At 37.5% G+C, this 24,440-nt stretch overlaps 1 long non-coding RNA gene across 1 annotated transcript in view; it reads right to left on the bottom strand.

Moving 5' to 3' along the window:
- Positions 1-807: 807 nt before the first annotated feature.
- LOC136866957 (uncharacterized) overlaps positions 808-24,440 on the bottom strand; it is a 28,345-nt gene continuing 4,712 nt past the window's right edge. Inside the window, exons 2-3 of the long non-coding RNA XR_010859598.2 lie at positions 22,045-22,173; positions 808-890 (exon numbers count right to left, since the gene is read on the bottom strand). This is a non-coding gene — a long non-coding RNA (uncharacterized lncRNA). The remainder of the gene's footprint in view (positions 891-22,044; positions 22,174-24,440) is intronic.

Genomic DNA, 24,440 nt, shown 5'->3' on the forward strand with positions numbered 1-24,440 from the left:
AACAACACGCTGCTTCCTGCTGACTGACTTAATGATTATGCGATGTTGGCGCAATACAGCATAATCTAATGGGTTTAATTCCTTATGCCAAAAGAAGTTTACTGATTATTTTGGTTAAGCAAATGTTACTGTCTTAATATACAAGTGAAATTTACGTAATTAAGTTAAGAAGAAAATCTTGTTAAAAAGTGCATTATGTAATACAAGCACATAAAGAGAAATACTGTAATCATTTTAAGTACAGTGCAGTGATAATACACTTCCTCTATATTACAAGAGTAGTTTCAACCCTGTTTTCCCTCTGTCACAGATTTAGTTCAGCTGGATTAGTGTTGTTTGGATTATCAGTATTTCATTTTTACATGTAATAAGTTATGCATCAACTTGTATGTCAACAGATATTCTAAATTCAAACATTTTTACTCCTGCTGACAAATATCATAAATGAACTAACTTTAGAGCATATTTCCAGAGTTCTTCTTTAATATTATATCCAGAAATAGATTTGAGGTAATCTTAAGTTACTGAACCTTTCATTCAATATGACCTTGTATTGCAGAGATCAAACAATCATAATGAGCCTTATAATATGCAGGCTGCCTGTTTCATTTTACTTTAGGCCTAATTAATCTCTGTTGGACATCTGCTGCTGAGTACAACATGAAGTGTTAATCGACCCATAAAAGTACAACCATCTCAGCCACGTCTGAACTCGTGGTCTTGGGATCCAGTTGCTGATGATCACTACTGGTCCAAAGAGGGAGCTAGTGAACACATTCCATATTGAGTATGATTAGGGCCACTTACTTGTTTTCTTCTTTGAAACATGGGACCAGCTGGGCAACTGCCTGTTCTTCTATGTTGATTTCATCCTTAATGTCTGCAGCAGGCTATAAATAATGAAATGAAAGAGAAACAAGAATTAAAAATATAAATAAACAAGAAACAGATGTTAAAGTAAATTTCATAATTCCACAACAGAAACATCACCATCTTTCAACATGTAAAAATGTAAGTGTGAAAGGGATCAAACAAGTCTCACATCAAACCTAATTATATAGAGAGATGGGAACAAGACAAAGAGCACATAATAGGATAAACATAATGATACAAGAGCACCAGAAGAGACAGCAATAGATAAAAGAACAAGAATAAACGCCAAATTTCTCTTTCTGTTCTTCCCTTTTCCTACACTGTCCCATCACTGTGCTTGTGAATTCTATCTTTATATAAATGATGACTTGACCTGTCACATGCTTGCTCCTTTCCATCACCTGAGTTCCCAAAAAGGATTCTGATACACTGGTTTTCATTCGAATGAAAGTCTCCTCATCCTACCGTATCCGATTTCAGCCTACAAATGGTCAGTTGTTCAACTGTATTTTGACTTTATGGACTCAGAAAGCTTAAGCTATTCCAAAATAAATTAAGATAATTTTATACTTTCCATTCATCAGAAAACAACTTGACATTTTATGCAATACTTAAAATGATGGTGTGTCTTGGATTTGTGAAGCAGACAATCTACAGAAAAACTTTAGGTTTCACTTCCTCACAAGTAAGTCATCACTGTTCTTATAATGGCAGAAGTTCGAAGTGTAGTTAACTATCATTAAGCACTTCATCAATACAACTGCAGTCAGCTGAATTCATCAAATTAAATATTTGAAAGAAAAGTTAAAGTCTGTTGTGGATTTCAGAGCAAAGGCAATTAGTGGAGGGCCTTAGAAAAATACCAGGGGAACTACTTGAAGAAAATATGAACACGGGGGAAGAAAATTTGCAAATTACTGTTTTTCCAAGCACCTTCAAATTGTATATCTAAAAATGATGGGTGAATTTTTAAAAACTATTCAGCAGTTTTCTCACAATAGTCTATCAAATCTACAGATTAATTGAAATGTGTTTGCCTGTGATGGTCACACCTCTGCAAACATTGATTCTTCTTTTAAACATGTCACTGCTGAATCATGTTCAAAGTTCTCCTGCAGAAAAGTTAATATTTTAGGCCCAGCGTTCAGACACATATATCTTAAAAATGATTGACAAGATATAGGCCCCCCTCTACAAGCAGCCATCATTACACAGTAACTATAGATATTTTAGGATATCCTCTATGAGCAGCCATCATTGCACAATAACAATAGATATTCTAGGATATCAATTACATGCAGCCATCATTAAACAATAACAGCAGATATTCTAGGATTGCCTCTATGAGCAGGCATCATTGCACAATAACTATTGATATTCTAGGATATCTTCCTTGAGCAGCCATCATTAAACAATAACAACAGATATTCAAAGCATGCCTCTATGAGCAGACATCATTACACAATAATAATAGATATTATCAACTGTATGGAAGTGAAGCATAGACGATAACTAGGTCAGAAAGAAAGAGAATAGAAGCTTTTGAAATGTGGTGTTACAGAAGAATGCTGAAGGTGAGATGGATAGAGCAAATCACGAATGAAGGGATACTGAATCGAATTGGTGAGAGGAGATCGATTTGGCTAAATTTGATGAGAAGAAGAGATAGAAAGATAGGACACATCTTAAGACACCCAGGACTTGTTCAGTTGGTTTTTGAAGGAAGTGTAGGTGGTAAGAACAGTAGGGGTAGACCAAGGTATGAATATGACAAGCAGATTAGAGCAGATGTAGGATGCAATAGTTATGTAGAAATGAAAAGGTTAGTACAGGATAGGGTGGCATGGAGGTCTGCATCAAACCAGTCTATGGACTGATGACTCAAACAACAACAACAACAACAACAACAGCAATAGATATTCTAAGATATCCTCTCTGAGCAGCCATCATTATGAGATGCAAAAGGGGTGAAGTATGAAAATAACATATAAAATGTATTTGTATGTATGTATGTATGTATGTATGTATGTACATATTACATCTCCTTCTAAATTACTGGAGTGATTTCAACCAAATTTGGTACAATTATGACTTAGTACCAGGAGACAAATCGTGTGGGGATAAGACACCCCTACCATCCTTATGAACAGGGGGCGAGGGCAGTAAGGTATAAAAATAATCTAGAATAGTATTGAAGCCATAGTTTTCGTGGTCGGTGAAATGAATAGTGACACTCTGAATTTTTTAAAGTTCATGTTCAGCCAACTTTGGGGTGGGGGTGAAGGGGGAGTGAGATATAAAAATTATCAAAAATAGTGTCGAATCTACAGTTTTCGGGGTCACTGAGATGAATGGGGACAATCCAGACTTTTTATCTCTTAGGGGTAGGGGTGTGAAAGGGGACAGTCTCACTGACAAAAACCTGTCGTATCTATACTGCGACAGCTAAATACATATAGTTATCACAATTTTTGACAGGCTCAAATACTTTCCAGTCAAACGAGCTTCCATAAGGACTAAGTTTTACTCCAAAACTTGAAATCAAACACATCTATATAATTCCAAAACTACATAATAGATTGTAACATATCAATCAGCAAGTCAAAAAGGAATTATATAAAGAATCACTTCACACATAACTAACTGGTAATAAAAATCTTAAAGGTAAACATTCAGAAAGTATCCGGGTAACGTCCGGTAATACAGCTAGTATGAATATATATTCAAAGCCTCTCTCTATGTGCTGACATCATTACACAAAATCAAAAGATATTCTAGGATATCGTCTATGAGTATTAACTCTGGCTACAAGAGAACAACTGACAGTGAGATAACGTTTCAAGTCTTAAAAATCCAAGAATAAAGCTGAGAAAAGATGTACATTTTGAAGCTAGCATTAAGCAAAAAATAAGGAAATACCAATGGCTTGGGTAACACATGCCACAAAAAGAAATAAAAGTTCCAATGTACCCGAGTAAAACTGCCCTAGAAATTCTCTGGGCAAAATTCCTCTGAGTTGAGCCTTCAGGATCGGTTGCATTTATTATACATCCCCTAGCAAATGTAGCATTATAGTAATATTTATGTTAATTTTTACGCAGGAAAGGCAACCCCGTTACTTAACAAGAGCAAAGCAAGCAACAATCTATACCAATTTCATACTAACACAGGTGCTTGAAACTGGCACGGACATCACATGTGGATAAAAGGAAAATTAATTCAGAACCATAATCAATGTTGAAGGTAAAAGACAAGAAGGAAGCTGGGATGAATGATGATGTCTTCACTGTATATAAAAAGATTAAGAAAGTCACAGGTGGATGAAAATAGTAATCATTCAGAGCTGTAACCAATGATGAAGGTCAATTAGCCCAAGAAAACAAAGTCAAACTGAAGTGTGGGAAAAATATGATCAAAAACATCTTAAGAACAGCCAATGCTCCAGACAACCAGAAATACAGGCAGTTGAAGGACCAGTAGAGGAAGTGAATCATGTAATTAAGATGATGAAGAAAGCCAACCATCGAGAGAAATAGCAGCAGAAATGTTCATATTTATGGATGAAAATAGGATCAGAGATATTACAGTGCAGAATAATAACATCTACAATAGAAGCATAATACCTGAACACTGGCTGGTATGAACCTTCATGACACCCCCAAGATACGCCAGCAAAGAAATGTGAAGACTTCAGGATAATTAGCCCCTTTGTCACATACACCCCCTACCCCATGGTTACTGCAATTGCAACATTAAAAAATAGCAGAGATAACATGCAGAAACACGGAAATAAAGAGATCTTAGTAGTAAAAGGTGATCAATTATAAGATAGTAGAGTCTAGTACACAGAGGGGCAATGTGGTGGAAAGATTATCAGGTCCGATAAATCGTCGATCGGAGCAAATAAGAAATTGTTCAAAGTTGGACTCTTTCTGTCCTGTGCAATATACACCCAACAAAATCAACCTTACTACTGGCAAAGGAATGAAAGAGATAATACTTATACATGAGTTTCTTAAAAATCAAAGGTTGTAATTAAAGTTAAATAAATGAATAAATTCATAACAAGGAAATAAATGCACAGATCATAAATTCCTTTCGAGAGTACTGTAAAGGTTGTCAACATATCACCTTCCTAGTGACCTTCTTGGAACAATACAATTTGTGTACTTCAGTATCAGAAATGGACTTGGGACATCACTCATTCTTTCATCAGGAGAAAACGTTTGGCATAATATCCTGTTTACCAGGGAGATGATATATTTCAATATTATTCCAAAATAATATATAATGCACCACAGAGAAAGTACAGACCCCAGAGAAGAAACAAGAACCTCCTCAATAATGACTTAAGGCAAAGAAGAAAATAAAGCAGGGCAATTCTGCATCACATGTCGATGGGTATCAAATTAAAGGAGAAGGTAAGGATTCGTGCAGAGAAGTAAAATGGCTATTTCCAAAAGTAAAAGGATAAGGTTACCAGCAGGCCACACAAAGGCAAAGGGTGGGTCAGTAAAATAAAACATTAATCCAGAGTAAAATAAAAACTTAAGATGAAATAAACCTTTCTCCTTCACTGTATACCAAAATACGATCTAATCAAAAACACAACAAACATACAAAATCGGGTATCTCACAGATTCCAAGTGCCGTGTTGAAATGCACAAAATGTAAAGTCACTCAATTCATAACTTATGATATTTCATATGATGACATTGCTTTTAATCGTGACATTCCTACTGACATCATTGTAATGACCTATGTTGATTTAAGTTGGGAAAACCACAAATATGAAATGTGTTACACATACAAAATATCATAAGTTATGAATTTCATTATGGTCCATACTGACAATTGATCACTATCAAGGGGTAGAGAAAGGTACACCTATTCAATACCATAGCTTAATATAGTGTCCTATATAAATGGTACTAGTTTCACTAGAGATTATACCATTCATTGGCCAAAATTACCAGACTAGATATGTACAAAAACATGACCTACATAACCACTACAACGTCTCAAGAAAACAGTTTTGGTGATAAATAACACGTAGGCATTTATAAAGTAGACTTAGAGACGTTAAGACGGGCCAAGCATGACATCAATGAAAGTCCCGACAAGATAAACAAATACCAGGCACATATAAACGTAGAGTTATTAATTTATTGATTTAACTAGCTGATGTACCCGTGCTTTCGTACAAAATTCTACTTTGTACACAGAATTCTAGGTTAGGTAGTGCACGCGTTGTGAGTAATATTGTATTCAATTGCATAGCTCTTAACGTGACCCCAGAAATACGACAGGGAAGTCGCCATACATATTTTCTCATGTGAAGACTGGGTTCGAGAATTTTCATTGTAAAGGCACGCCCTCTTGCCTACCATTGGTCACAATCAAGTTGGCAGATTTTATTATAATGGTAGACATTCACTCTCCACCTGCCTTTTTACATCCTCAGAAAGACTGTGGTTTTCCCAACTGAAATCAACATAGGTCAATAAAATGTCAGTAAGAATGTTGCTATTAAAAGCAATGTCATCATATGAAAGATCATAAGTTATGATATTCATTATGGTCCATATTGACAATTGATCACTATCAAGGGATAGAGGAAGGTCCTCCTATTCAATACCATTAGCTTAATATAGTGTCCTATATAAGTGGTACTAGTTTCAACACTACATACACTGGGTCATCTTCAGCCATGATCTAATTGGAAACATATGTTTACATACAACCAAAAATAAAGAATACAGTTTGGTATGTCTTAATTTAAAATCTAAGTCTAAAACATTGATGAAGTCTAACTACACTTTTAAAATAGAAACTATAATGACACATTAAAACTGTTGTGGTTGGTGCTGAACTATGTCAATGTCCTGTGCCAAGTGTTCTTGATAGTGGCGTATGCTGAGTCCAAGATGTGGGCTACCACTAGACTTATGTTACCCATTTTCAAATGGTGGGTTTAGTGAATGTCAAGCCTTTTAAGAGTTTTGAGCTGCAGCCAATAGGCAACGGAGTAGCCTGCTGCGTAGTCAAGGCTGTTTCAGAAATTTCTGTCCTGGCCAATGCTTCTGTCAGTACTCAACACCTGATCAGTGGAAATGGTACCCTAAGGTTTAGCAAATTAAAGTCTGGCTTTATGGCTGAATGGACAGAATGCTTGCCTTTGGTCTGATGGCCGCGGTTCAGTTCTCAGAATCAACCCCCTCATACCGTTCATTCCCCTGGCTTGGGGACTGGGTGTTTATGACGTCTTTGCCGCTCATTTCATCTTCATTAGGTCACCACCAAACCTATACAGATGCCGTGCACCATTATTATTATTAGATACAAATTTTGAATTGTACAATATTACTAGAGGTGGTTTAATAGCTTCCTCGGGAGATCAGTGGTAGTTTCGACCCATGATCACGGGTTTGATTCCAACCAACAAAAGAGAACACTACACCTGAAAGATCGCATTTCATTTTAGTACATCTACCTACAAAAAGTCCAACTCGTTGACTGAATGGTCAGCGTACTGGCCTTCGGTTCAGAGGGTCCCGGGTTCGATTCCTGGCAGGGTCAGGGATTTTAAGCTTCATTGGTTAATTCCAATGACCTGATGTTTGTGCTTTCCCCAACATCCCTGCAACTCACACACCACACATAACACTTTCCTCCACCACAATAACACGCAGTTACCTACACATGGCAGATGCTGCCCACCCTCATCGGAGGGTCTGTCTTACAAGGGCTGCACTTGGCTAGAAAGAGCCACACGAAATTATTATATCACCTACAAAAAGAAAACTGTATTACTCCTATAACGGAACCCCGGCAGTGTCTTCCTACAAGGATGTACTGTAGAAGAACCTTCGAGTGAGTGAAATGTCGGCACTCGGTTATCTATGAGTATGAGGCGAGGAAGTATATATGATGACTCGATAAGGAACGCATGGCTGAGGTTAGTAAGCAGTGGCGATCTGATGGACCTAAGCCTAGCACACCTATCCTCCCGGTCCTGCACCTATCGAGCATACATCAACAAAACGCGTGAGGTGGGTCGAGGGGAGAGGGACGCAGTCTGGGCTGCAATATCTTTCTCCGATGCCTTGCTCTCAGAAATATGCGTGACGTTATTTTTTCTCATTGCTTTGAAGTTTTGTAAATACAACAATATGTCAGATGCTTACATTATAATGGGCTTTAGATTTCCATCGTTCTCATTTGAGGTTTGGGCTTCACCGATAGCCTTGGTAGCTCTCGGTATACGCCACTGGTTCTTAAGTCGATCTGGGAGTTGGTATTCCTTATCCATATAGCTGAGCCAGTTGATTTATAAATTATGTCCTGTAGAATGGTAACATGAGTAATGGTTTATATGTAGCTTGAAGGAACATTCACAATTTGAATAAGTGTTCTTTTCATCATGTTTAATTCAGTTTGAAGTGAATACCTCAAAGAGAAAATATTTGAAGCAAATTGAGCCATGAGTTTCGAATCTCTCCCTCACATATATTATCTGTTTGGTCAGCTCCATCTTCTGTAAATAGCAAGATTTACCATTCCTTGCTAACCTGTGGGTATTACACCTGCTAACAGATGTCTTGCCTACTACGCTATCTAGGCATTGAACTATAAACTACTGTTTTCCTCCTTTCCCCATAGATGGCTCTGGAGTAAAGGGACAATTTTTCCCTCTGTTGAGTAATAGTTTGCCATTGTGTAATAAATATCATTTGCCTCCATTCCTTCACAGCAACAAGCCACGCCTCCCTTTAGTTACAAATAAGAGCCCTTCCCTGGGTCTATGCTCCTTGAACTTGGCCTTGGAATCGTCGTTAGGGGCTAGAAGGACTTGCTGCGATTGTAATGCGGGCTTGCCCATATGAGGCTTGCATAGAGGGCCACCGAGTCATGAAAGCAAGACTCTAAAGTCAGCTTGTATGTTTTAAAAAGGGGATGATGGGAGGAATTCATTTTTCTTAGTGTGTGAATTCATAGGCCGTGTTTCATTTTATGGAATGTAAGGTGGTATGTGCGTGTACCCTCGAAACCACTTCTGCAATTTGACTTTTCAGTGACTAGTATTCAAAATTGCTTGTCACCTTTCAGTAGTTAACTATCCTAGTCTCTCTGTAGTATGGATTAGCCACTGCTCCACAGGCATTCTTCCGCTTAGGTTTTAACTGGCCTTATTTCTAATAGGACAGCCTAGTTGTATTGGCATCATAGCCTTTTGTGATTTATGGCCTATTAAGATAAGCCTTTCTAGTCTCTATTTTATATTCTTATGGCTGTTTAGCATGGGTTCGGGCCCCTGTAAGATAGGTCTGTGTGCCGAGAAAGTTAAAAAGGACCAGTATCATTTATGGTAAAGTGCCAGTGCATTCTGGAACCCTTTGTGTTCTTTTCTTACTCTCAAAGTTTGACCGCATGGAAACAGAAGCCCTGTGCTTCTTTTGGTTTCCTTTTCTTTCGTTGATTACCTCCCTTGTGAGTTTAAGTACCTCCTAAGGTTTTTCTATTATGTAAACTTTAATGGCCTTCGTGTTTTATTTGTATGTTTTATACTGTCCAGAACAATCTGGTACTATATCTATTAGCTAAATGTTAGAGACGTGTCTCCCTGTATTAATTAGAAGCCTAAAATGCTTCATCCTATTAATTGTTATTAATTAGAAGCCTAAAATGCTTCTCCCTGTTAATTGTTATTATATAGAACCCTAAATGCTTTATCTTGTTAATTGGGCTTGATTCCTTATGAATTGTGAACACTAGTCTTATTATATTTGAATACCTTAATTTTTTGTATTTACATTATATTTTTGAAAGCAAATACCAAACAACAAAAATCTTGAAATAAATGTAAGGTGAAACTTTTAATAATTGTGCTTGTTCTGTCCATATCCAGACCCACACACTTTTTTTCCTGCTACCCGGTAATACCCGGATCACAAATTATTGAAAAAAGAAGGGAAGCTAGAAGATCGAGATTAACATACAGCTATATGAGACTTACCCCTATGTTCTTCGTAAATTGTATGCAGTTGGCACGGACACCAACACCAGGCTGACTGTTAAGAGGCAGCAGGAGTATAGCTTTTGATGGCAAGGATTGGAGGAGAAATGTGTGAGAAGTGGCGGGTGGGGAGCGGGTAGGTACAACTGATTGGTAGAATTTTTGTTTACACTTTGCATATATAGGAATGATTATATCATGGGGGATGAAATATTCAACAGTATTTTATTCTTTATTTAAATTCATTTATTGCAAAACACAAAGGCAATTACAATTTACTTTTCCACATAGTTTACTGCTTTGGAAGTGCAGCTCCTTGATGCTCTCACCAGCCAATTGTGCACCAAGTCTTCCACACTCTCATCATCTTCATATCGTTGCCCTCCTAGAGCTTATTTAAGCAGTCCGAACAAATGGAAATTGCAGGGCGATAAGTCCGGGCTGTAAGGAGGATGATCAAGTGTAGTCCAGTGCATTTCCTGTAGCTTGGAGACAGTTCGAGCTGCAGTATGGGCCCGCACATTGTCGTGGAGGAGGATGACCTGCGAATCTGTTGGTCTCGTCTTTTGCAGCGATATGCAACCCTCGTCTTGTTCAACAGCTCTCAGTTGTAAGCAGCATTGATTGTGCATCGCTCGTGCAAAAGGTCAATCAGCAAAATGCCTTGCCGATCAAAGAAAAGATTGCAAGAAAATTGCCAGCTGACAGTCGAGACTTGGCTTTCACTGGTTCTGCCTCCCCATTCCTCTGCCACTCCTTACTGACTTGTTTGGTTTCTGGAGTGCAGTGGTGGACCCATGTTTCGTCGCAAGTGACGATCAGACTCAAAACTGCATCACCTTCTTCCACACTCTTTGCTATAAGCCTCTGACAGACCTCCAAACGTCTCAACTTTAGATTTTCAGTCAAACGGAGGGGGACCCATGTGGAACACACTTTACGGAACTGTAGGTCATTTGTGATGACTGTTTGACAACTTCGATAACTGATTTTGACTTGTTCTGAAAATTTCTGATACTGTTGCCCGTCGATTGCATTCAATAATGTCTTTAACCGCACAAATGTTTCAAACTGTAATGCTGTTCTCATGACGGCGATTATGTTGCTAACTTTCCACACGTTCTCGTCCTTCCTTGAACTTTTTATGCCAGGCAAACACACGCATCCTTGACAATGTTTGAAAACTGAACTGTGCAGTCAATCTCTGGCAAATTTACGCCGCTGTAACCCCTTCACGAGCAAAAAATTTTATAATTATGCATTGTGCAGTGGAGGGGTGTACCTGTTGCTCTGACATCGTGAGCGTTACTGATGAAACGGTAAGAGATATCTAACAGCACAATCTCCCCACACCTAACTGTCCCGCCTATGCATAGCAAAAGTGCGGGGTTGGTCCTACCAACTGTTGATGTTCAGGAACAAAAGTCCCGTTTATATTTGATCGACTTTCGTACCAAACAGAATATTAGAATTTTCAATGATTTCATTAATATTACAGTTAGTGTTAAATTATTGTTCTAAATGAATGTAACAGTTCTCTAATATGTTGAACATGGTACCCTCATTATCCACTTTCAGTGTGCTTAAATCTTGGTCAATTGATGTAAAATCATGTTTTAAGTCTGTGATGTGTTGTGCCATGCCACAGAAACGATTGTATCTTGAAGCATTGACATGTACCATGTATCTTATTCAAAAGCTATGTCCCGTTTGTCCTACACACGTAACTTTACAGCTATTGCATTGTAGTCTGTAGACACCTGATTGAGAGAATTTATTTGAATGACGGTACGTGTATTATAAAAATTGGAAAAATTGTTATTAATAGTTTTAAAAGCTAATTGTTTATTTTTCTTCAATATATTAGTAATTTTGAATACGTATACACTATTGAATGTGAAGGAGGAATATGACTTTTTGTTTATTGATTCTCTGGTTAAAGTAGAAATTTGACATCTTTTATTTGTGTTGATAATCTTATTGATTAATCCTGCATTATACCCATTTGATTTAGTTATTGATCGTATAACATTTAGTTGAGTTTGAAGATCTCTTTTGGATAAGGGGATGGCGACTGCTCTATTTACCATACTACAGTATGCCGCTGTTTTTGGAATTGAGGATGGTGATAATCATTTGGGATTTTACTAACTGTTTCAGTTGGTTTTCTTTTTTTCTTTTTTTTTTTTTTGCTAGGGGCTTTACGTCGCACCGACACAGATAGGTCTTATGGCGACGATTGGATAGGAAAGGCCTAGGAGTTGGAAGGAAGCGGCCGTGGCCTTAATTAAGGTACAGCCCCAGCATTTGCCTGGTGTGAAAATGGGAAACCACGGAAAACCATCTTCAGGGCTGCCAATAGTGGGATTCGAACCTACTATCTCCCGGATGCAAGCTCACAGCCGCACGCCTCTACGCGCACGGCCAACTCGCCCGGAGTTGGTTTTCTAACGATATGATAAGATGTTTAGGATATCTAGTAATACTTCAATTTAAATAATTTAGATTCTGTTCAGATTCAGATGCCAGTGTAAAACTTATAGTGGATCTAGGGCATTTAATCTGGAGAGGTTATAGGTCACATTTCCAAGATCTAGACTTAATGTAGCCCGAACATCATCTACATAGCGAGCCCAGTAGGAGATATTACTGAATACAGGTTTGTTTAAGATTTTTGTGTATTCAAAATTATCTATCATAAATTTCTACCAAGATTCCCGAGGCTGGGGATCCCAGGGCCAATAACATTATTCAAGCTGAAGTAGTTGTAATTTAGTACCAATTTCAGATTGGTCATAAATTCCTGAATTTCTTGTATGGATAATTTACTATACCTTCTTAAATTATTGTATAATTATCTATGGTTCCTTTCACAGGAATACTGGGATATATTGTACCCGAAAGGGGCATGAACCGAAGACTCATAATAAAGTTGGGTGAACATTTCTTTGTATGGTAGCGAGGTCGTGGGAACTCAAAGCTTGGAACCTACAGGTGTGGCTGAGCCAGGGAATCCCGATGCTGAATATAAGGGGAAGTCACCCCACCTCATATTGTCACCGAGCGGGAGTTGTACAATTTTCAGCATCGAAATATGAAAGCCATCTTTAAACCAGCATGACAAACTTAACCCTCTAACATGAAAGAAATATAGAAATTTATAATACTGCGCTACGTATTGATTTAAAAGAACTGGTCACAATTAGAGAATTTATTTAGAGTGTGTGACGTCCTTTTTGACAATAATCCTCTGCTAAAAGAAGGAACAGGTTGTTACGTAACAACTGAAGGTTACTGGGGCCATGTGGTTTATCTCTTGACACAGGGAATCCCATAAGCGCAGGGGAAAGTGAAGAAATATTTTTATTCATTACAAGAGGCACTTCAGGTGAAACGTGATGTGAATTAATATGCAAGATACAATTAAGTGCGTGACGAGTGTTGAACACAAAATTTTTAACTCGTAAACTTATTATTATTATTGCAACGCTTACCCTAGAGATCAAAGGAGACCTCTAATAATACGAGGACTACTACGGTCTAGGATACAGGACTGAACTCACAGTTGAGTAGTGAATAATTTGTGAGGATCGTGTCGTAATACCATGTATTAATTTTCTTTGATTCAGGGATTTTATAATCAAAGATCTGGTCGGTTTGTGCAGGGTGATGCAGACAATCAGCACTAGTAGTAACTCTGTGTGTATCTGTGCCTAGATGACTGAAGATTTCCAGGACCAGGGATGATGGATATTAATCACTGCAGTCAGCAGATGGAATCAGTAGTAATCAACATCGACATGACCCAGCACTAAATCTAGGATGGGCCACCAAAACTGACCGAGGTGTTATCCAGGACAATTGGGCTGACTAATACTATTCTCTTATTCATGATATAGGGTTATGGATAATTCTATATGAAGATGTATCTATTAACTAACTGAGAATAGTTTATTTAAACATAAATATGCCAAAGCATGGCATAGAGCTTTTCTTTCGTAATGAGTCTGAGTGACTTAACTTGCAAATATGGGTCAATTTCGTGTGAAACTACCATTGTGCATGTTGTTTTGATTAACGTGTGTTTTTTATGACGTAAATATTAAGTGATGGCTTAATGATTATCTAAGTCATGTAGGCACATAAGGTAGAGAGTAGGCCCATTTTAAAGGACCCGTGATAATAATAAAAATAATCACAATAATAAAATAATAATATTAATAACAATAATAAAGACAATAAAAATAATAATTAGAAGCCGGTGTTTTGATATTCATATTTCTGTGTTTGATTACTATCAAACCATCTGGGATAAGATTGTGTGCGGAGATAAGGAATATGTTGGCCGGCAAATGCACCAGACGACGAAGTTAGTATGATTCGAAGTGAGGACTCACGATGTGCGATATTAATGTCAGATCATGTTTATACACATGCTTATGAATTGAGAGATGAATTAGGAATCGCCTCAATATAATGAATTAGGATGTTATGTGTATGAGGCGATTTGATGTAAAAGTGAGATTCTTAAGGGGCATTTCTTCTCCCTTGACAGAGATGTATTGTCCCGCTGGTTCCCTTCCAGCTGAGTGGGCGGAGAGACTTGGGGGACTTTGTTTATGAGTGACCCTCACGCAGAGAAGTTTTTTGTGTGTCTTTGACTTTACCGAGAACTTGTAGTCCGCCTGGCATGTGTTCCTTCGGGATGTGCTAATTGATTTATTTACTCGGCTGATTTAGATAGACTTCGGAAATATGTGCGACCTGTGTTTCTTTTAATTATTATTCTCTTGCATAAAACCATTAGTAGGGTTTTCAAAATCCTTAGGGACATTGTGGACTCTGGCTCGGTTCTGGGCTTGTGTGCAGCAATCTCACAGTATTGGGACACATGTCTAGTGTCTCACTTGTATTGTGTAAATAAAATTTGTATTTCTCTTGAATACTTATTGTGTATTATATTGTGATGTCATTCAGCGTCGACAATGGTTTTCCCCATTGGTGCGGCGAATTTATGTATTCGGGTGAGGGTTTGATATGAACCCAAGACCTCTAATGCTTGTACTGTTTGTATTATATCAGGTAAAGTTATTCCAGTGGGAAATCAATTCGTGTTTAGGTGTCACTCAGATTTGTTTACATTGAGTGTTATGATTTGTTTACCCAGTAAAATTGGAAATAGCTTCAGTGATTTATAATAAATATTCCGTACACAGGAAGTCACGACACAGTTCCGCAAATGATGGCAGTACTCAGTTTTATTCCTCAAATAGTACATTTTCAACAATCCGCAATGATGCAAAATCGATTCCTGTCTTCACGTGCATATGTGTATCATTCTTCATAATCATCAGGATTCAATAAACCCCTTTCAGTTGTTTAAAACTTTAAAACTCTCATTCTCATTTGTAGTAGTTATGACACCAGCTTCTCCTACCCTGTATGCCGCTAAATTATTTTATATTTGATGCCCACTTTATTTTAACCGAGTAAGCAACCCTGATGATCTAACACCAGAGACCGTATGGGTAAGGGGCAGGTGCAATATGTTTTTAATATCAAAAAAATGGATTGTATTGTGAGGTTGACCTTCAAAATTTTTTAAGTTGTCAACTAATACTAATGTGTTTTAATGGACTTGTTGGCTATAAGCCTGAAATTTTTCTTTAAAAACTGTTGTACATACTGCGGGGTTTTATATAACAGTATCGTTGTATATACTGAATAAGGATAGGTCTCATGGGGACGTCAGCCTTGTGGATCTTGGGTTGTGCTCTAGCTTTGGGGAGTCCTGGGTTCATACTGATTAGTTCAGTGGTTTTTTGTCATTTAAGAGGAAAGAATTTTAAGCAATTGTTCTAAGTTCTTTTGAATTTTAGTTGTAGGACCATTTTTAATAATGTAAAACTTTTGTTGGAAAGGAAGTTGTTTGATTTATTAATGTACTCCCCTTTACTGATGATGACAGTCATGTTACCTTTGTCGAGTTTCATTACAATTAAGTTGTTTTCTTTAATTTTCTTTTTTAAACTTCGAAACTGAATTAATTTTAAAGCCCTGATTTGGTTCAGACTTGGTATTACGTAGTTTAATTATATTATTTAATTTCTTCCTAAATCTGAAACCAACCTCTTCTTGCTGAACGCTAGGAAGTTAGGTAATGGCTAATTCTGACTGTTATGGTTGTTATGAAGTCATTAAGATGGGATGCATTTGGCCAGTTGTGTTTTAGGTTCCATTTATACAGGACACTATATTAAGCTAATGGTACTGAATAGGTGAACCTTCCTCTACCTATTGATATTCATATGAAATACTCCATCAAATGAAAAACCACACATTTTATCTATTTTAACGAACCATACTATGCTGCTGATCTAACAGTCTAAATCTCCAGAGCTGGAATGTCATGCAACAGACAACCGTGAACACTCCTCTAACTATTACTACTATTAAATGTTTTCATTCCTCCATGCCATTATTTCATAAAGTGTGCATACTGCTCCTTCCAATCAGCGCCTCAGATGAGGAATCAAACAGCTGAAATATTATAGTGAACCAGTGTGTTATATACTAGCAGTATCAGAAAATGTATGAACCAAATGATTGGCATGCTAAAGAGAGCTAACTAATTCTCCAGTTATTTCCCGCCTATATTTAGGCAGGCTGTTATACACTTTATGCAGCAGTAATCCCATCTATTTGAGATAAGTGGCAGCACAGCATAAAAGACAAAGAACATCACAATACACAATCGTCAATGTAATATTATTGTTGATCAATTTTATGAGCTATCGATATTGTAGGCCTTCACAGTTAGTTTTCTTCCGACTCTGAAATACCTTTCTTATCATCGTCGCTACGGTAAAACTGAACAAAAACATAAATGATCAGAAATTGTATTTTCTATAACTTTTGTTAGTAGTACTTTTCGATAGGACCAATAACATGGGTACTTAAAAATTAAATTTCTGGTGCCTTCCCCTGAACTATCATTTCATCCAGGGTGAACAAAATTATATATGGCCTGGATTGTTGTTTCTCATTCCCCAGCCCTACATACTGATTTTAATTAAATTCTGTTCACCCATCTTCTCGTGGTTCGGCATTGATATGGACTTAGCAACAAAAATACAAATTTCATGAATATCTCTGTTACAGTAAAAACGTATAAGACATAAATGATCAGAAATAACTTCAGAATTCAATTTCAGGCCTTCCCCCAAACTGCCATGTCACTCAGCATGAATAAAATGATTCATAGCCTAGATTGTAGTGGTTCATTCTCCAACTTTACATACTGATATTCATCACATTCTCTTCAGGCGTTTTCTCCCGATGCGTGTACAGACAGACACAATTGCAAATTAAAAAGTGCATTTCCTTACTGTGGACATATCCAATTCAAATATACAATTCTTTTTAATTCTGAGCAATGTACAAACAAAACTTTTACTTATATATATAAATGTAGATGTCAGTCACACCAAGAATATTGGAACTGACCATATCATGCCACAACACTGAAGTGATATAAGGTGGGAATTAAGGTAAGAAGTACACATATAATGTGGCAAGATGGTGAAAATAGGCAAAACCCAATCAAAGGGTGGAACAATATGGCTATTCCTTCAAAGCATAATGTTCACAAGAATGGTAATCAAAGTGAAACCAATAAGGCAGGGTAAAAGAAGGCACAGAATTAATGAAGGTAAAGTGTACAATGAGTCAAACATTCCAGGTTAAGTAGTTACAGAATTACAGATTCTGCGCAAATCTCCAGCCTAACATCATTTGAATCTAATTTAATATAGTAATATAATATGTTTCTAGACTACATTTTGTTTTGATTGTAAGTAGAAAGAAAAAACACCATTATGAGACTTAAAATCAAGGAGGTAGGAAAGCCAAAGGTAAGAGAGGGAACACTACTGCCATCTTGTGAGAGTATAATAAAGTATCAAGTATAAGATTGCCAGTACAGAAAGAAAGCAAAGATTCCTTACCATTAATTAAACATATAAGAAAGTGAAGGTAAATACAGTCAGAAGCAGAAGCGTCTCACCATGGACCAGGTGCTAAAGATTTCCTCAAAACCATCCATTGTGGAATCAATCGCAAGTGCGAGAACACCAGCGACACACAGTTTGAATTTAGCAATGGTCTTGGAACACGTGGCACAATATTTGCAAGTGAAGGGCCAGAAGCCTGCCATGATAATGCAATGAATGAGATAGGGGTGAGTGTTATAACCTCTCTTCTTTAACATCTACTCACAGCAGATGCTCACTGATGTGCTTGAAGGCTCCAAAAGGTATTAAGTTCAACAGAAACCTTATTAACCCGTATGAGGAGATGCAGTACTGATTGCAGACTGTACATAGGAATTTCAAGAACTAGTCACTGGAGCCCATGAAGCATGGATTACAGCTGAAAGACAATGTACATAGTCATAACAAGAAACCTATACCACCTGAAATCCTTATGGTAAAGAACCAACAAATCGAGAGGGTACAAAATATGGTATACCTCGGGAGCAATATGGGAAAGTTCTGTTGAAGTAAAGTGCTGGATAGAGTAATCAGAATCCAACTTCATGATCATGGGGATCTCCCAAACTCTAGAGACACAAACTTAAAGCACACAAGAGAATAGTAAAGGCTTCTGTCCTCCCCATCTTACTAAATCATGTAGAGGTCTAGATGTCGTAGTAGTGAGACAAAAAGAGATTTCAACCTTCCAGGATGTGGATACACTAGCAAATGTGAATTCTTGTGGATACACCATGTTAAACATGAGAAGGTAATCAAGAAAGAAAAGATCCATCTAACTGAGTTCATAAATCAATTAAAATGAGGAGACTGGGATATACAGGTCACACTAAGAGCAATCAATTAAGTAAAGTCTGTTACAAGTAATTAAGGCAGAAAGAGGACCTGGGCGAAGATGAACACCCTGGCTCAACAATTTGAAGAAATGGCTTTGAATATCCACTTTGCAGCCCTCCCACACTACACACAACAGAAGACAGACACACTTGCAGCCACAATCTAGATAGGATACGGCAGTAGAAGTGATGAAACCAGCTGCCACATGCAATGCAGACTCTTTCAGAAACAGTCATAGTTCTTCCTTTCCCGTTAGATGGTAGCACACATCAGTATATTCTTATCAAGGAAGGTGTGTAGTCTCCAAATTTACAACTAGGAGGCCCATAAATTTATTTGTTTTCAAATGACGAACATTTAAAAATGTTAAGGTTGTATCCGCACATCTTGTGTACATATCAACAGTGGTGGCGGACTTACGGGGCGACGTATTTACAAAACAATTTACATACATACATAGTTTAGGGAATGACGATTATGTTGAGTCAGTAAGTGAACTGGACTTCATGATAGTATGAAAACACTTCTAGTGAGGTTATAGTCTGTGAGAGTGATGCTGAAAGCAATGTTGTAAGTGGAACACCGCAAACTGCCGAGGTTAGGGATAATTCAGAAAGTAACGAACATTCCCACAGTAATATTGGTATTAACAATATCACACATTGCCATTATTCAGTGAAGTCACCCATGATAGTGATTTACCATACCAACCACCTCACCCTTTCCTCCAGCTACCTGGACCAAAACATGCCCCTCCTCATGATGCTGAAGCTGTAGAATGTATTTTTACCTTTACGGCATACTTTCACTCCAAATAATATAATTTTATCCTAAACAAGAGTCTTTGCTACAAGAAATACCATCAGTAAGTTAGTCATACTGAATTTTAGAACTACATATTTGCCTTAAAATGTGGATTTTCATTAATTGTATTTTAAATTTTTAAACTCATTATTTATTTTAATTTTAACTATAAATAATTTTAGGTATAAAGTGCCATTAATTCAAAGGAAGATTCCTTTTACATAAAAGAAAAAAGTTTCACTGAGAACGAGTGCAAATAGAGAGAGTGAAATTTTTTTTTCTCGAGTTGCAAATCGGACAATAAGTGGGTGGCACACTTGGCTAGTACCTGACAAATACACCCGACACTGAGAGGATTAATTTCGATTTTGACCTAACTAACCATCCTTGGTATTGCTTTTTAAAAACTTAATTCCTTCATACAACCTTTTGGTGTTTATATTAATAATAATGAATAAATTGCAGCCAATGGCCAACGGGGTTGATAAGATTGATTCTATGTATCTCTATAATTATTTAATTTATATTTTCCTTTATTAAAGCTTTGTTATTTATTTCTGAGTTATCATTATATAGTTTGACCAGCAAGTTGGCAATCACACAACGATCTTACGGATTTTGGGTAAGTTATGCGTAGCTCCTTCCACATCACTTTGATTTCTTGTGTATTCATGTTTGACGTCCCTGGTGGGTCGATTAATGCAATAGCTGTCGCAACATCACAAGCGACCATTTCCAATAACAATGCAATCACCCACTCATCTGATGGTCATCGATGGTGACATGCTACAGTGTACAGGAATGCAATCAGTCTAGCACCCAGATGTGCCGGCGATCAAACGAACACAATGAAACACCCACAAAAGTACTTTTCAAATTCTGATGATGATGTTTGTTGTTTAAATGGGCCTAACAGCTAGGTTATTGACCCATAATTCTACGAGGTGCAATTAAATGAAAAGATAATTTAAACTCCAAATTGTATCCACTGACCAAAATCTAAAACGAATGATGATGAAAAATGACTGAATCCAAAACAGTCAATGGATCCAATTCACAATGCCTCATATTGATATGATCCAAAATCCAGGCCACATGCTCTCATAATTGTACTAATCACTAGTAAACGAGAACCATGGTCTTCCTCAATAGTGGTTCAAATCACACGTAACATGGACTCATGTGGTACAAATCACAGGTAATGTAGAGCCAAGGTATATCACACATAACAGCACCACTCACAGGTAACAGAGACCGATGCTGTTCCTCACATAAGGGTACTACTCACAAGCATCGCAGACCCATGGTGTTCTTCAGTTAGTGGGAGTAACCATGGGTGCTGGTATTCCTGTAGTGTTCCTCACACAGTGGAATTAATCACAAGCCACATATACTCATGGTGTTGCTCACACTGTGGTAATACTCACAGGTAATGCAGACCCATTCTGATTACAGGGAAACCAACATACTTCACTGCGGCACGTGGCAGACCCCCACATGGATACCAGGCCATAATCTCATGGTTCCATTTCCATCATCCCTTGATAGCCCCTTTTAGTTGCCTCTTTGACAGGCAGGAGACAATATGGGAGTGTTCACCCTAGGACTCTTTTAGCGGGTGCACCGCCCAGCTGTTTCTAGAGACCGCCCTGCTAACATAACCTAGATATGTGCTAGTCACGTAATATTAATACATATTTGACCCATTGGGTATTCAAAATTTAAACACTGTAAAAATGTTTATGTAAATAATAAATCTTCATTATTGTCAGAATAACTGCATCAATTACATCAGAGTTTAAAAACTTTAGCTCGACTATCATGTAGTGTATACAATATAATGCGCATGCGGTGCGTCGATTAGTGTAGAATCACACGCGAGTACTCAATTCTGCATGACGTCATGAACCCGTATGGATTTCCACAGCAACCAAGTGGCAAGTCCCAGAAGCAGCAGAATACTAAAAGTTCAAAATACCGTATTTATCTTTTGGTTGTTATTCATGATCAACTGATAACACTAAAATAGTTCAATTTTACAGTTAATGTTCACATGTCTGATATTATTGTCAATGCACTGAGGGGAGTAAAGTGAAATTATATCATATTCATTTCTTACATAGTACTCCATACCTGGCAACTTATTCCTGCTGCCGAAAATTGGTGGGTAGAACACTGCATGGTTGTTTTCTTCATCTGCGTTCCCATAGGGGGTTTTCAAAATTTGTGGAGTTTATGTTTCTGATTATGTATCAAATATTATTCCAAATGAATAGGACTACATTAAAAATTATAGATTTTAGAATGCAATAAATCATTTAGAATTATGTTGCATGTTGACAACCTAAAAGAGTAGTATATTAAAAGATTTCACTTCCAACAATAGCACTAATTTCTTTAATACAGAGCTGTTGAACATGAGTTAATTCCAATCACTATAAAGTAATGGGGAATGATACTTACGAATGAAGTACCTGCAGTTCCATCAAGCCAGACTGGTTCCTCCTTGATCTGCACTTTCTGGTCCATTTCACACAGCAACAGAAGTAATTACATCAACTTGAGCAGAAAATTGCATCCACTGATTGTCTACTGAAACAAGGAACAGAAAATACCTATATTATTATCAGTGTCATAGTTTGCAAACCTACAATGTAAGCATGTACGAGCGCAGCTTTCCGTAATCGTGAATTTCTTTATCATACCCTCACAGCCTTTAGTCCTGCAAGGAATCCTAACCATGGGGATATGGCATTTATTTCAAACATTCCACATGCACTGACTGGGAATGAACCATCTCCATGCCACCATATCGTGAGCTACCCTTCAGGGCCACAGACTAGTTTGATACAGATCTCCATGTCACCATATTCTGTGCTTACCTACTCATTTCTACTTAAGTATTACATCCTCAATCTGTTCCAATATTTAATATTACCCTACAAAATTACTAATGCACATACGTGCCTTTGAAATCAGTTGAACAAGTTTTGATTTTCTCATTGTCAAATCTGTCAATCTCTTCTTAATATCAACTTTTGCAAAATATTTCTCCACTAATTGCCCTATTCACTATACCTTTATTTGCGACCTGAACCATCCTTCTGACTTACCACACATTTTGGTAACATCACAATTCATATGTTTTTGTGTTCTTACTTTCCATGTTCGCTTTTATCCATGTCTCACTTCCATACAGTGATGGCTCCACAGCAATAAGTTAAAAAAAAAGTTCTGTATAATGTGAGTGTCGGTATTTGAGGTGAGCACAGGCTTCTGCTATTACTATTATAAACAGTGGATAGCAGTTCCACGTGCTACTAACAGTGTCCTAAGACATGACCAAAAGACAGTTTGTGTGTTTATTTGAATACCCGGAGGCCACTGTTATGATACATTATGGCTATCAGGCTCAACTCAGGGGAAGAAAGTAACAGCTCCACGTGCTTCTAATGAACGGTCCCTTAAAACAATTGGTATGTTAGTTTAATACAATGTGGCTCTTGATGTCACCCATTAGGGTTCACATACCCAACTTTGAAAAGGAAGCCAGAAAGACATCATAAAGTATGTGTACAACAGAAACATAGATTTGGAGTCCCTAGACTTACACTAAACACGCTACGTGTACCGTGCAGTGGAACAGAACAATGGTGCAATCACATTTGGAGAATGGGCATTACTGAATAAGTGGTTGCAAGAGGTCTGCGTAGAGGACCATTTTCCAAGGAAATGCATCTACCTGGTCTTCATTTACACAGGACGGCAGACTGATATGTAATAGCAACTTCTGCTTGGTGAGGAAAACAATGGGAAACTCCTCACTGTTCATTTCCATAGTATTGCTCTTCAGTGACACATAGACTATCTATGACAGCTGATGGTGGAGCTGATGAGGATCAATATTCATACCTAATGAAAATGTGGTATCTGCTAGAAAATACAGAAATAATGTGAATTTGAGAAAGGTTGGAACAACTGTGGCAAAGGACGAGTGGAGAGGTGGTGTATCAACAACAATATGTTCTTGAGAAAGTGCACAAGAACAGATATGAGGCAATGAGTCACTTGAAGGTGCACTTAATTAGTGGCATGACAAGCAGGGCACAACTTTGAACAGAAAACCTATTACATCATTATTATTCCTTGCGAAGAAAATCTATGCTAGGAGTGCTTTAAAATCATTTGTGAATAATTTCAAAAGTACCAAAGTTCTGATACAAAACATAGCCTTTCATTCTGGCCTATCTTTAACCTTGCGCCTCAATAAACTGGAGAAGCTAACTTCAGTGAATTATACTTAATAACAACCAAATTTACTATGAGCTGTTGGCGTACTGTTTGATGTATGCTAGATAATGGATCGAAGTAAGACTGTGATGATGAGTTAGCTTGGCTTGAACTACTCTGCATTTGCAAAGTATGTGATGAATAGACTTTCCTTGCTACGGCAAAACGAAGGACAGTACTAAATTTACCTACCACAAACACAGGACTGAACACTGCTAAAGGAAAAAATTATGCAAATTTGATATATGAGTCATATAAGAATACAAATGGGAATTTTGCACAATAGATATTAACTACCTTGATAATCAAATGATGTAGTGTTACAGAAGAATGCTGACAGTGATATGGGTACAGCGAATTACAATAAGATAATGAATTGAATCTGTGAGAGGAAAGTGATTCAATGAAATGTGATGAGAAGAAGGGACAGAATGATAGAACACATCTTAGGGCAGCCAGGACTTGTTCAACTAGGTTTCGAGGGAAGCGTGGGTGTTTAGAACGGTAGGGATAGACCAAGGCATGAACATGACAATCCAATTAGAGTAGATATAGGAAGTAGCATTTAA

Source organism: Anabrus simplex, chromosome 3 (genome assembly GCF_040414725.1).
Source record: "Anabrus simplex isolate iqAnaSimp1 chromosome 3, ASM4041472v1, whole genome shotgun sequence".
In the NCBI taxonomy this organism is placed as follows: Eukaryota; Metazoa; Arthropoda; class Insecta; order Orthoptera; family Tettigoniidae; genus Anabrus; species Anabrus simplex.